We start from the raw sequence: 14,340 nt of genomic DNA on the forward strand, positions 1-14,340 counted from the left end.
TAAATTATGATGGTAGTGAATGATGGTGGTATAGGTACTAAGGTTAATAAAGAACTGCTTTACAATCCTGAAATTGAATGTGCCATCAGATAAATAACATGTGAATAGGTTTGGTCATGTATGATAAAATATTGTAAATGTTCCGTTAAACATCCTAGATAATGTAGTCTCAGTTCTCCCAAACTTCCTTTATAGGTTCGATGAGGTCCCATATCTTACCAATGGTCCCCTATAGATCCGCTGAGTGCGTATAAGGGTTTCTCGAAATGCATTATTGACGGTTCAGTGACCAAATTGTGTCACACCGTCTAGAACATTGAATAATAATTTGTTATGGATGACTAAGTAGGTTAAAAATAGAAGGTGATAGTTTTATGTTTGCGATCAAAGGGTGGACTGTCGAAGTCAAATAATTGAATATGATCACACACGGGCCCTCATTCAGAGGTGGTCACTAGGGCGCGATCGATCGCATCATAAAAGAGCGAGAAAATGCAAATGAAGAGCAAAATCGCAGCGCACATCGTAGGCGAGGAAACTCCCATCACAATGAAAACACACCTCCTGAGATCGAAAAGGGGTGAGCGAGGACTACAGTCACAGAAATTTGTCAGTCGCTGGCGCAAAGCTATGTGACCAAGTTTTCACATCTGCACTTTCTATGGTTCTTTTGCCTATTTCGATGCGGATGCAAGCAACGTGCAATCACTTTGGTTTTTTTTGTCTATTCTTCTAATGTAAATTTTGCATGTGTTTTTTGATGTTTGGTGTAAGAAATCTGGCTATGGGCTTTATTAATAAAAAAACAAAAAAACAAAGCATGCTGGGATGTGCAGTACCACAAACCTAAAAAAATCTAAAAAAAACATCTACAAAAACATGTATTAACATTTGAAGCAAAAAAAGGGAATTATGATTATTAAATGTATTTTAAATGGTTTTGAAAACAAATGTAATATAAATATATACCGAGACCAACCAATGTAATGTTACCTGTTACTTTGTTAATTGACTCCATACATCGGCAGAGGCAGAAACCATCGCCTGCAGTCGCAGTGCTTGAGGTAGACCCTGGGCTAACTCAAGCACTATGAGAAGTAGCATCTTAAAGGCTGCGGTATGACGTGTGCGATGACCTGCTCAGTAATTTATGCACACCTTTAAATCTCCCTTTTTATGATGGACACGCCTGCGTTCGCAGCGCCATGCCCTCGTTCACATTGCACCTTCCCGTTACCACCCACAAACGGAACTATCTGTCAATTAGAGCTACGACCAAGTAGTGACTGACGACAGACTCCATATAGCTTTCAAGAACTGGCTTGCGCACGCGCAATGCCGACTACACGCATGCGCACATGACAAAACAACGCTCGTTGCGATCGATCGCGCCCTAGCGACCGCCTCTGAAAGAGGTCCACAATTATTATCTGATGATCTGGTCATCGATGGTGTGATGATGCGTTTCCACGACGCTACTTTGCATCGCACAATCTGATGCGCTAAACTGCGTATGCACAACACACACATACTCTGATGCACATAACGCACACACATAAATGTATATATACTTATATACACGGACGCTCAGATGCGTACGCACAATACTCATACATACCAGTGTAAAAATTAACTTTCTCAAAATAGGCACAGTAGACCGCACAACCCATAGGCAGACATTAATCCACAAAGAAACTGCCTCCTGACTGAAAACCCATATATTGCATTGCATCAGGGTGTAAAGGTAACAAGCAAAATGCAGATTCAATATCTAGCTTTGCCAGCAAATCGCCCGGACCAAAACTACGTCTCAGACCGAAAGCTTCATTGAAGGACTGATAGACCACGCTGCAAGCTGACTCCGGTATAGCATCACTAACTGAACTACCATGGGGGTAGGATAAATGCTGAATGAGACAATACTTCCCCGGTGTTTGCCTAGGGACCACCCTCAAAGGCGAGATGCACAGATTCCGTTAGGGAGGACAAGGGAACAGGCCCTCCATCCTTCCCAGCGAAACCTCAGAATCAACCTTAGCTTGTAAAACTGCAGGAAACTCCCTGGCAGAATGTAAATTGCTGGGCGCTCTAACCTTAAGTGGACCGTCAGTAGGCAAACCAAAACCAAACTGGAAACCATCTAAAAGAAAGGTAGCAGCCTCCCTGTCAGGGTAACAGTTGATACAGCCAGTTGATTTAGCTGGATAAGACAGGGAAATCCTGATATCTGCGGAGTTGTTAAGCAATCTCACCATGTAACAAACATAACTTCAGCCCTCAAACAGCGGTCTCTGGGCCTGATTCAGAGCCGAACGCTCTGACCAGAGCGCTCGCTCTGAATCAGGGCCCTCCTCCCTCAACTTGGAGCGGCCTCATGGACGCTCGCATAGCTGTGGGTTACCACCCACAGCTATAGCGAGCGTCCATGATGATGGTCACGATGGTCAAGACCATCGCGACCATCGGGCTTGCGACGAGACCCTGCGGTAGGGTCTCGGTGACCGCAAGCCCTGGAGTGATTTTGGCTCTATCAGAGCCAAAATCACTCCCACTGACATCACTAGTGATGTCAGTGGGGCCGGACCCAGACGGTAGGCGTTCCCATGGGAACGCCTCCGTCTGGCAGCCACGCCCCCGGCACGCCCACCAAAGGGGGCGTGCTGTCAGTCACCATCGACAGCACGCCCCCTTTGGTGCGAGACCCATAACGACGGCTTGGCCGTCGTTATTCGGGTCTCGTGCATGCGCAATTCCGTCGTGCGCATGCGCAATTCAGCACCATCGACCCGCTTGCGAGCGTCCTGCATCAGCCCCTCTGTGTTTTTGGTTATATAAGTATGTTGGCTCCTAAAAATGAGAGTGCCTTCAGCTGTTTTTGAACTTAATCGGAGATTGAAAATAAGAATAATTTATAGAGTCTTAAGGCAAATAGAATATATGATGACTATTCAACTAAATTAAATAAATGTCCGCAATCAGCTCATATTCAGGGCTAATTAACTAGACGGCCGGACCTCATTTGGAACAGACATCTGTGAGTACTCATGGAGTATATGTGCAGTATGGGGGCCCCCTTTGCACTCTATGTCGAGACAATCATGAGTTCCACCGGAACGTTGAAGAGACAAGTCCGTATACTCCAATTTTGTATTCTGTGCCGCAAGAGCCAGAACGTGGATTAGAACGGAGCCACAAACAGCTACAGCTACAGGAGGGCAAAATTGGAGTATACGGACTTGTCACTTCAACTTTCCGGTGGAACTCACGATTGTCTCGACATATGGGCGAAAAATGGGCGTGGTCACTTAAAAATGGGGCATGTCAACTTGAAACACCACTTTATCGTCACTCTGAACATTCCTTCCCATATGCACCTTAACCCCAGTAGTGCCCCTTATACAGTACCCCCAGTATGCAATGTCCCCAGTTGTGGTCCCTCTTATGCAGGCCCTTATACAGTACCCCCAGTAGTGGTACCCCTTATGCAGCCCCCCATTAGATCCACTTATACAGTACCCCCAGTATGCAATGCCCCCAGTAGTGGTCCCATTATGCAGCCCCTCATCAGTTCCCCTTATTCAGTGCCCCCAGTAGTGGCCCCCCTTATGCAGTGCCCCATGAAGTGGTCCCCCCTATGAAGTGCCCCCAGTTGTGGTCCCCCTTAAATAGTGCCCCCAGTAGCAGTACCCCCAATGCAGTGCCCCCAGTAGTGGTACCCCCTTATGCAGTGCCCTTTATATAGTGCCCCCAGTAGTAGTCCCCTCTATGCAGTGCCCCCAGTAGTGGTACCCTATATGTAATGCTCTTTATATAGTGCTCCCAGTAATACCCCCATGCAGTGCCCCCAGTAGTGGTCCCCCTTATGCAGGCCCCCAGCAGTGATCCTGCCCTATCCAGTGCTCCTTATACAGTGCCCCATGTAGTGGTCCTCCCTATATAGTGCCCCCAGTAGTGGCCCCGCCAGTGCAATGCCCCTAGTAGTAAGTCCCTTATATATTGCCCCCAGCAGTAGTCCCCCCATGCAGTGCCCCTAGTAGTGGTCCCCCTTATGCAGGCCCCCAGTAGTGATCCCTCTTATGCAGTGCCCTTATACAGTGCCCCCTGTAGTGGTCCTCCCTATTTAGTGCCCCCAGTAGTGGTCCCCTAGTAGTAAGCCCCTTATATAGTGTCCCCAGTAGTAGTTTCCCTTGTGCCCCTAGTAGTAAGCCCCTTATATAGTTTCCCCAGTAGTAGTTTCCCTTGTGCCCCTAGTAGTAAGCCCCTTATATAGTGCCCCCAGTAGTATTTCCCCCCCCCAGTAGTAGTCCCCAATAGAGGTTCCCCCTCCCGATGCAGTGCCCCCAGTAGTAGTCCACCCCCCAGTAGTAGTCCCCTATAGAGGTTCCCCCTCCTGATGCAGTGCCCTCAGTAGTAGTTTCCCCCCAGTTGTAGTCCCCAGTAGTGCCCCCCACCAAAAATAATGCCCCCGCAATGCAGCCACACAAGTTTTAAAAAAAAAAATACACTTACCTGAATCCACGCTCCGGCTCCGGCCACTGCTCCTGCCGCCACACATCAGTCCTCCCGGGCTGGCTCGCTCTGTATTATGGGAGAGACGTCACGACGTCTCGCCCATTACCCATTTCAGGAGCCGGAAGGCGGAGCTCATTTATTTATTACCAGTTATTTATATTGCGCACACATATTCCACAGCGCTTCACAGAGAATATTTAGCACTCACATTCACATCAGTCCCTGCCCCAGTGGAGCTTACAATCTGTATTCCCTAACACACGCTCACACACACACACATATACACTATGTTAATTTTTGCTGGGAGCCAATTAACCTACCAGTATATTTTTGGAGTGTGGGAGGACACCGGAGTACCCAGAGGAAACCCACGCAAGCACAGGGAGAATATACAAACTCCGCACAGTTAGGGTCGTGGTGGGAATTGAACCCTCGACCTCAATGCTGTGAGGAGTAAGAGTGAGCTCCAGCCTGGCTATTGCAGTGGGCGCTGCAGCAGTCAATGAGAGTCTGTCTGACTCTCATTGGCGGCTGGTTAACACACACATCGCCGCCGCGCTGGCGGTGATGTGTGTGTTAAACTAAACAGCCTGAGCCCGCCTCCCACCCTCCTCCTGGCGCTATTGGGTAAGCGCTCAGGGGGAGGGAAGGTGCTTGGCAGTGCAGCACAGGATCAGCACTGGGCAAAGGGAAGCCTAGCGCCAGTCCTGTGTAAATGTGTAGCGCTGACCGCACACACTGCAGTCAGCGCTACACTGCCTAATTAGGGCGGGCCGGGCAGGACCGTGGCCGGCGGCGCCCCCCTGCACCACCTGTCCTACGACGCCCAGGGCATGTGCCCCGCTCGCCCTGCCCTAATTAAGCCACTGCAGCTGAAACAAAGGAAAAAACAGGGGGAGCAGAGCCAGAGCTCCAAGAAGCCTGAGGCTAGGAGGAAAGAGAAACAGGGGAGACCTGGTGAGGGTTGAAAAAAGAACTGTGAGGCAAAAAAGCTGGCAGTAAAGGGACAGGCTGTGGAGAAGGAGAGGCAAAAACACTACCAGGGGCCAGTGTGACAGGAAGCCGGGATGGCCCAGCTGCCTGCACAGCTGAAAAAACAGCAGGGGGATGTATGTTGGGGCTGGATCCCACTAAGAAAGTGAGACCCAAAATGGCTGCCACAGTAGTAATGGCCACCGGGCCTGCCGCATAAGCAGGGCCGTGGGACCACATAGGGGGAGGCAGGATGGACCCCCCAAGCGCGGGGGACCTGGATGGATCAGGGGATGCAAAAGGGGTGGGGCTGACTGAAGCTGCGGCAGGGGCCAGGGCAGAGTAACCAGTGGCAGCCTCGGGAGCGGTCGCGTCCTATGGTGCAGCGGTAGCCAGAGAGGCCAAAGGGCCAGGCGGTGGAGACAAGCTCTGACCAGGGGAAGGAGTGGACTGAGGGGGAGGGGAAGGCCGGCGCTCAGGTGTGCGGACAGGCAAGACCCTAAGTGGCTGGGAGAAGTCAGCCAGACGCCGGGCCAGGAGCAGACCTCCTAGGACGGGGCATGGCGAAATAGCAGGTTAATAGGAGAGATGACAGAACAAGAAAAGCACCACAGGGCGCGACACTGGATATGCTAAGCGTTTGGCCAATCATAGTCAGGGTCATCTATAAAAGAACTTGATTTATTTAATTCCAATTATTAAGACTAGCTTGACTGCAAAAGGAGACCTAAGTGACTGAAAGCGGATGATTGTTGCGAAAACATTTGCTAGGAGCTTAAGTGGACAAAACACATTAACTTGCTAATGATTCATGGGCAATGGTGTCTCAGATGATATCAGGATAAAACTCCAAAGAAAGAACATCAACAGAGTGCAGGCATGCATAATGAAGATTTGGATATCTGTGGCTTGAGTTGATATGGAAGGCATACTTCAGATTGATTGACAGTAAATGTTATACTGTAGCACAAGTCGGCAATTTCATTATAAGAGATCTAACGAGAGTTCTGCAGAGATATGTTATTTGAGTTGCATGTATAACCGACTCCTTCAATCTGGCAAAGTACGTTTGCTAGTTCAATAGTGTAATTATAACTGCAATAGACTAGTGGTCAGTTGAAAAAGTGCATGTGTGGCACCAACCTGAAAAATTCTACAGCACTTGTGGTTATAATGGCTCTTCAATGTTGTGGGGCACATTTTCCTGGCATAGTTCAGGTGCAGTCATCCCTTTTGATCATTGGTTATTACTACTTTATGGTGCTGAGTGATTATCTTCACCCCATGTTGCAGTGTTTCTTTCCTGATGGAGGGATATCTTCTGTAATGAAAATTACCCCTTCCAAAGGACATGCGTTGCAGCCCAATGGTTTAACATTACACTGATGTTATATATTTGTCATATCATTCTCAGTCTTCAGATCTGAACTTAATCAAGCATTCATGGCTGGGGCGTATCGAGAGGAGGGGGCCCGTGTGCAGTCTCAATACTGGGCTCCCGCCTATCTAAACGGTGGCCAGCACCACACTGAGTGCAGCAAACTCCAAGCACTAGACTCTAGTTATAGCCCAGAATCTACTGCGTATGCACAGGTCACCGGGGATATGGCGTGGTAGCCATTTTCCCAATGATTTCCCTACTGCGCCTGTGCAAAACCTTGCATCCGCTATAGATACGCCCCTGATTCATGGAATATTTGGGAACAACTCCTGAGACAGTATTTTCCATCACCATTAACCAGGCTTCAGTTGAGTGATTTATTGTGGAAGAATTATATTGCTTTTCTCTTGGATTATTTCAAACATTGGTAAAGCTCAATGTTGATATTACTGTATTTATTAAGTGTATTACCTCTGGCAGGGGTTGGGGGTGGGCTGGGGTCAGTGGTATCTTCTAGCGCCTCTTGTTCTTCGTTGGTCAAGCTCTCCTTCTTTAGGGGAAAGAGGGGTGCGTATCCATAGTGGTGGGCACGATTTTTCATATTGCACATGCTCCATAGCTGTGTATACACAACTTAGAGCAACTACTGTGTGTATTATTCATATCTCGTACATATTTCAACCACATCACCACTTGCGTCTGGCTGAGTAGGTGTAACTTAGATATAAAGGTAATAAGTGATAAAATCTATGCGCTGATCTCTTGAAGGATGGTACATACTATGTATATATAGTATGTATACTTCTGTAATATTAAGCAACTGTTAAATTAATTTGATCATTCTTACAGAAGTTACAAAAATAACCAATGATTATTCACTTCTCTTAATATATATGGTAAGTTTCTGGTTTTCCCTTTATTCCCTCGTAGTATTTGTTTTTTCACCAATTTCACATATGAGGTGGGGAAAGACAAAGAAAACTCTAATTGTGAACTTAATTCTATTATTAAAATGTGGATAAAACATAAAAAAACCACCTACAGGTGAGGCAGCGTACCAGATATAGATGTGTATAAATCACACCATTAACAGCTTAGTAACAATATGCAGGTACCTCCCAGGATCGGAAGTCCACAATGGATGTCCGGATCTAAAAAACAACTACCTCCCTACTGCTGTCCACCAACGCGTTTTGGCTTAAAGGAGCCTTCTTAAAGATGTAATCAACTGGGTGGTAGGAATCCTCTTCAATCCTCCCCACCCCCCCTCCAGACTCATTGATTTCAATGTAAAGAATGAACTTGATACATGTGTTTTGCAGAGAAATGAGGCCACCTGCTGTGGCTCGCGTGAGCGGCATACCCCGCTATGGTGCATACACACGGTCAGATTTTCTGTCAGATCTGAACGATAACGATTTTAAAAATCATTCAATCGTTCAAATCTGAAAGAAAATCTGACATGTGAGCCTCCCGCTTGTCAGGTAACGATATCTGACATCTGATGTGTTTGCAGTCAGATTTGGACAATTCCATTCATTTTAATACAGTCTAAAATCGTTCAATCGTACAAATTGTTGGTAAAACTGTTCATCTGACATATCTGACCATGTATTATATATACACAATTGTGGTGCGCTCAGAGATCTTCCTAATGAATGTTGTGTATCTTACTGTATTAGGGTGAGAAAATGTATACACAAGTCCAAAAAAGTCAATCTGTGGGTAGGGTGTTCTTTATAGGAATTGACTGTAAGTCCAAGGTAAACTTATCCCTAACCGGGAAAGTGTCACTGATTGTGTCCCAAAATCCAAAACACTCCTTAGGGAGCAATAAATATATAGTTTGTGGATAATCCCAGAATAGTAACTTGTGATGTCTGTAGGCAGGGTGTTCTGATATCAGTGCTACGCCTTCCTAACTATATCATATCTACTCATTGTGACTCAAATACTTATATTGAGCCATACTGTTCCCATCTCTCTATAGGGGGGTCTGACTGTTAATCAAAGGTTATGATGGTTATGTTTCTACCTTCAGTGATGAAAGTCAGACACCAATGACATCATGGTTTTCGTATGCTGTATGGGGTCAAATGAGTCACAATGAGTAGATATGATATAGTTAGGAAGGTCCATTAAGACCAGTGTGGGGAGATGAGTGTAATCTGTGAGAACATATAACCAATAAACTGGCCGCTCACCACTGAGGGACATAGGGATAAGTTTACCTTGGACTTACAGTCAATTCCTATAAAGAACACCCTACCCAGATTTACTTTTTTGGACTTGTGCCTACATTTTCTCACCCTAATACAGTAAGATGCACAACATTCATTAGGAAGATCTCTGAGCGCACCACAATTGTGTATATATAATTTATGTTCTTTAAAGAGATTGGGATATCTCTATAAGTGGAGCGCCTGGAGAGATTCTAACCGAAAGATTTAGAGCGCTGTAATTTCTATCTGTGATACAATATCTGACCATGTGTATGCACCATTATAAGTCACAGCCCGAACCACCAGGTCTCACCTCCTTGTGAGGCCACTCCCCCTCATTACAGGTACACACACATATATATATACATCTTTGGCTAGTTTACATGAAAATCAGGTTCAGGAACTGTGGGTGGAGCTGTAGAAAAACAATTATATATATTTATTATATATACTTTTTTTATATATATATATATATATATATATATATATATAACAGGTCCCTTAGGGTGGCACTCCAATAGTATGAACAAAAGTGCAGGTGCCCTCCAAAAAAGCCAAACAAGGCTTCATACAAACAGTCCCAGCAGGCGGCACTCTGAAAAAATGCAAACAGCACAGGTACGTAGTGAAAACCACCGACGTTTCGGGGTCTCTTTATTGCCCCTTCATCAAGGTAAGAACAATACAAACACATAAAACACACACATTTATACTTACACATCGTTGCATCAAGTCCGCGCCGGATCCGGCATGGTGGAGCAGCCCGTCAGCATCACCGTTGCCTTGGCAACTCAGACGCCGGACTCTAAATGCAAAATATTAAAACACATGCATACATGATGGTCCCCGATGCCACATATATTACATAAATATACTAAATACACATCACTCACATATAGTAAATGGAATAGTAAATACATGACGATTAAACATATCCAACTAAATAATTATATCTAAAGCACATAAAAAGAGTCCCAATAACCAGACCCCATTGACACATTAAGGAGACAAAGATAGAATCCACATTCATGAATCACATGATTGCACGATCCCTTCAAATAAACGGGATCAACCATCATGTTAACCATGAATGTATACCAGTATAGATGTAATGATAGAAAGAGAGAGCATCAAAACTCTATATACAATCCACAACATTCAAATGCCACTAAAAGTACTAAATCACAAAAAGCAATGGAGGCCCAAGTTTTCATTAAGGCCCCGCGGAGCCAAGGATTGTAATCTAAATATCCAGGAGGATTCACATCTTAATAAATTGCGTGAGCGGTCCCAACCACGTAGAGAATCAGGTACATGATCAATGATCATGTACCGTAATGATGCCAGATTGTGTCCCCTTGCAGAGAAATGACGTGCAACCGGTTGCTCGCTATGGCCAGATGAAATAGCTGCCCGAATGGCCGACCGATGCAGTGCCATGCATTCCCTCAATGTCCTGTCGGTCTTGCCGACATACATGAGTCCGCATGGACAGGTAATGACATAAATAATGAATTTGGTAGTACATGTCACACGATGTTTTATTTTAAATCTACGTCCACTGTACGGATGGCAAAAGCTATCTCCCACAATCAGGGACCGACATGTCATGCATCCAAGGCATTTAAAACACCCCAATTTCGGGAGTAAAAAACTCTTACTACCAATAGCATTCATGTTACTCACATCAGGTTTCACAATCCAATTTCTTAGGTTGCGTCCCCTGGTGTAGCAAGGCATGATCATGGTATCTTGTAGATTCAGTTCAGGGTCTGTGCCAACAATCGGCCACAGTCTCTTAGCTGAATTCTTAACTGGATTGCTAAGACTGTGAAAATGATTAACCCAAGGTAGTTTTTGTTTAGTATCCTTCCTTACTTTATTCGATTTCAGCAAATCTTCCCTGGGTATTGATAATGCCTTATTTTTCACCTGTGCTAAAATATCAGAAGGATAACCTCTATTAAGGAATTTATTGATCATTTTATTAATTTCAACCAGTGCCATATTTTCGTCACTGCATATCCTTCTGGCTCTAATAAATTGCGAATATGGCAAACCGTACTTCAGTGATCTTGGATGACAACTGCCAAAATGCAGCAGGGTGTTTCTATCTGTCGGTTTGCTAAACAATTTAGTATTAAGTCTCCCATCATACAACTGCAAGCTAACATCCAAATAATTGACAACACTAGCATCAATATTAAATGTAAATTTTATAGAGTTGTCCGATCTATTGTGATCGTCCATAAATGATCTGAAAGCAGCCTCCGAGCCGGTCCAGATCAGAAATATGTCGTCTATGTATCTCGCGTAATAAAAAATATCGCCAGACACACAGACATTTTGGAAAAAAATGGCCTGTTCGGCTTCAAACATATATGCATTGGCGTAGGATGGGGCCACATTCGACCCCATCGCTACGCCAATCAGCTGCAGATAGATCTTGTTGTTGTACATAAAGACATTTCTAGTGAGAATCATCTCCAACAGATCTATCACAAGATCAACATTAGGACCACAATAGACAGTGCTGTTGTTTATCAACTTCCTAACAGCTCTGAGACCCTCCGTGTTAGGGATCACAGTATAGAGACTACTTATCTCAATGCTACACAGGAAACTCCCCTGTGGAATAGGGGGTAACCTGAGCACTTCATTAAGGAAAGAAGTTGTATTTAGTAAAATCCTGGGATGTTCCTGAACGCAAGGTTGAAGAATATCATCCAAAAATACAGAAACCAACTGGAACAAAGACCCCCCTGGCAGATATAATGGGTCTGCCAGGGGGATTGTCCAGGCGTTTATGTATTTTGGGTAAGGTATATAAAAAGCCATAATAGGATACTTAGGAATCAATGCCTCACACAATTTCTCAGAAATCAACCCTTCTGAAACAGCAGCACCCAATTTCTCATAAAGCTGCTTACAAAACAATTCCGTGGGATCATAATCAAGCAATTTGTAGACTGTGGAATCCGAAAGTTGACTATCAATCTCACTCATATAGTCAGATAAGTTCTGAACCACAATTGCCCCGCCCTTATCTGCGGGGCGAAATACCACATCCTGATAATTTGACAGATCACGCAGGGCTCCCCATTCGCCAGAAGAAAGATTACTGGAAGAATGATCATTCACTGAATTTCTAGTGATCGATGCCACATCTTGATCCAACATCCTAATATAGGTCTTGATAGCAGCATTGTTAGAAATGGGATCAAAATGTGATCTCGGTTGTAATCTCCGTAAATTTGTAGGTAATGGATCAATTGGAGGGGCCGATGGTTGCGACTTCGTTCTATTACCCTTGTAGTGCTCGTGGAGTTTCAACTGTCTAGTAAGACGGTATTTTACTATTTCCCACTTTATGGGATCAAATCTAGTCGATGGAATATAAGATAGTCCATGGCTCAAAACCCTCTCCTCCAAGGGTAAAAGTATGCGGGATGAGATGTTAATTACTGTCGTCTCCGTAATAATGGTGGCCTCCCCACTCTCCTTTGACCACGACTGCGTGTGTTGCCCACCCCTACGGGTGTATCTCCTCGTTCTCTTGGGGGGGACTCCAAATCGGTTGCTCTCCCTAAAGGGATCCTGCGATTGCTGTTAATACCGCCAGCTCTTGTGCCATCTGAATCGCTGGTATTATATTGTGAACCATCAGAACTGTCAAATGGCTTGCGGAATCCACGCCTATCCATACGGAGTGGTTCACTCCGTCCATTATTGACCCAGTTGTACACTCTGTTCTGCTCATAGTCCAGAGACACTTTGGCCATTTTGGACTTTTTGAACTGTATCAGTTCATGTTTATATGTGGCTACTTGTTTGGCAAGCTTTTCTAACCAGGGTGTAGCGGTGTCAGGTTCAAACGTAGGTTTATGTTCTTGTTCAAATTTAGAAATTTTTTCTCTTACTATTGCCAACTCACGTGTCGCTTCCTCAATAACATGTAGCATGAGATCATAACTACACTTATTCAAAATACTTATCCATCTCTTGCAGAAATTGGTATTGTGTCGTCCTATGGTAGGACAATTTCTAACCCGGAATCCACGGGGAATGCGTTTCTGCTTGAAATAATCACTCAGCGCGAGACCATCGTAATGAAAGTCCAGTTCTTTTTGCTTCACTTTTAACCAGTCACGATATAAAAATTGGAGCGATTTTGTGGCTTCATCATCACAAAACTGTTTTTGATATAAAATGGCTTCAGCATCCGAATCAGAAAAAATTTATGTACTCCCTTGTGTCAATAAAGCCATGTTAATGGCCTCATAAGGCTCATCTCCATCATGCAAACTCTCTGCCATATTATCATAGCGTTCCCGCTAGGCTGTTTTAGCGGGGCGCTGCGCCCTGCCCTCCTTCTGGAGGGCAAAAAGCACCCTGCCCTCCAGGAGGAGGGCAAAAAGCGCCCTGCCCTCACAGCCTGCGGGAGCCGTTCTCACCCGCGGGACGCAGTGTCCCGCGGGTGGAGAAACATGCGGTGACCCGGTCACCACCGGGCAGGGCTTGGGGGCTGCCCGGCGTGTCCGTAAGTGCCGGGCACGCCCCCAAGAGTGACGAAAAGGGGACGCCTCTTATAGACATGCCCCCTTTTCCGATGACCACGCACCCTTCTCGGTCGCGCGCGCAACTTCGGCGCGCGCACGGGCATGCCCTCTCTAGCTCCGGCGCTCTGCCTCCCGCCGGAGCTAGAGGGAACACTATTAGCAGAAAGTGTTCACTGCTCCAGCAGGAAAATTAATACCTCCAATGATATATAACAAATGTGATACAAAGACTCAAGGGTCTATTAGCAGAAAGTGTTCACTGCTCCAGCAGGAAAATTAATACCTCCAATGATATATAACAAATGTGATACAAAGACTCAAGGGTGCCCAAACCCAGTATCAGCAGTTCCTGAATAACTGCATCAACAATATAACAGGTCCCTTAGGGTGGCACTCCAATAGTATGAACAAAAGTGCAGGTGCCCTCCGAAAAAGCCAAACAAGGCTTCATACAAACAGTCCCAGCAGGCGGCACTCTGAAAAAATGCAAGCAGCACAGGTACGTAGTGAAAACCACCGACGTTTCGGGGCCCCTTTATTGCCCCTTCATCAAGGTAAGAACAATACAAACACATAAAACACACACATTTATACTTACACATCGTTGCATCAAGTCCGCGCCACGCCGCCGCCCAGGCCGGGGTGCATCTCAATGGCATCATCACACAACGCCCTCCTCTCGGCGCACAAGCAG

Source organism: Taudactylus pleione, unplaced genomic scaffold (assembly GCF_031769625.1).
Source record: "Taudactylus pleione unplaced genomic scaffold, aTauple2 ptg000642l, whole genome shotgun sequence".
NCBI lineage: Eukaryota > Metazoa > Chordata > Amphibia > Anura > Myobatrachidae > Taudactylus > Taudactylus pleione.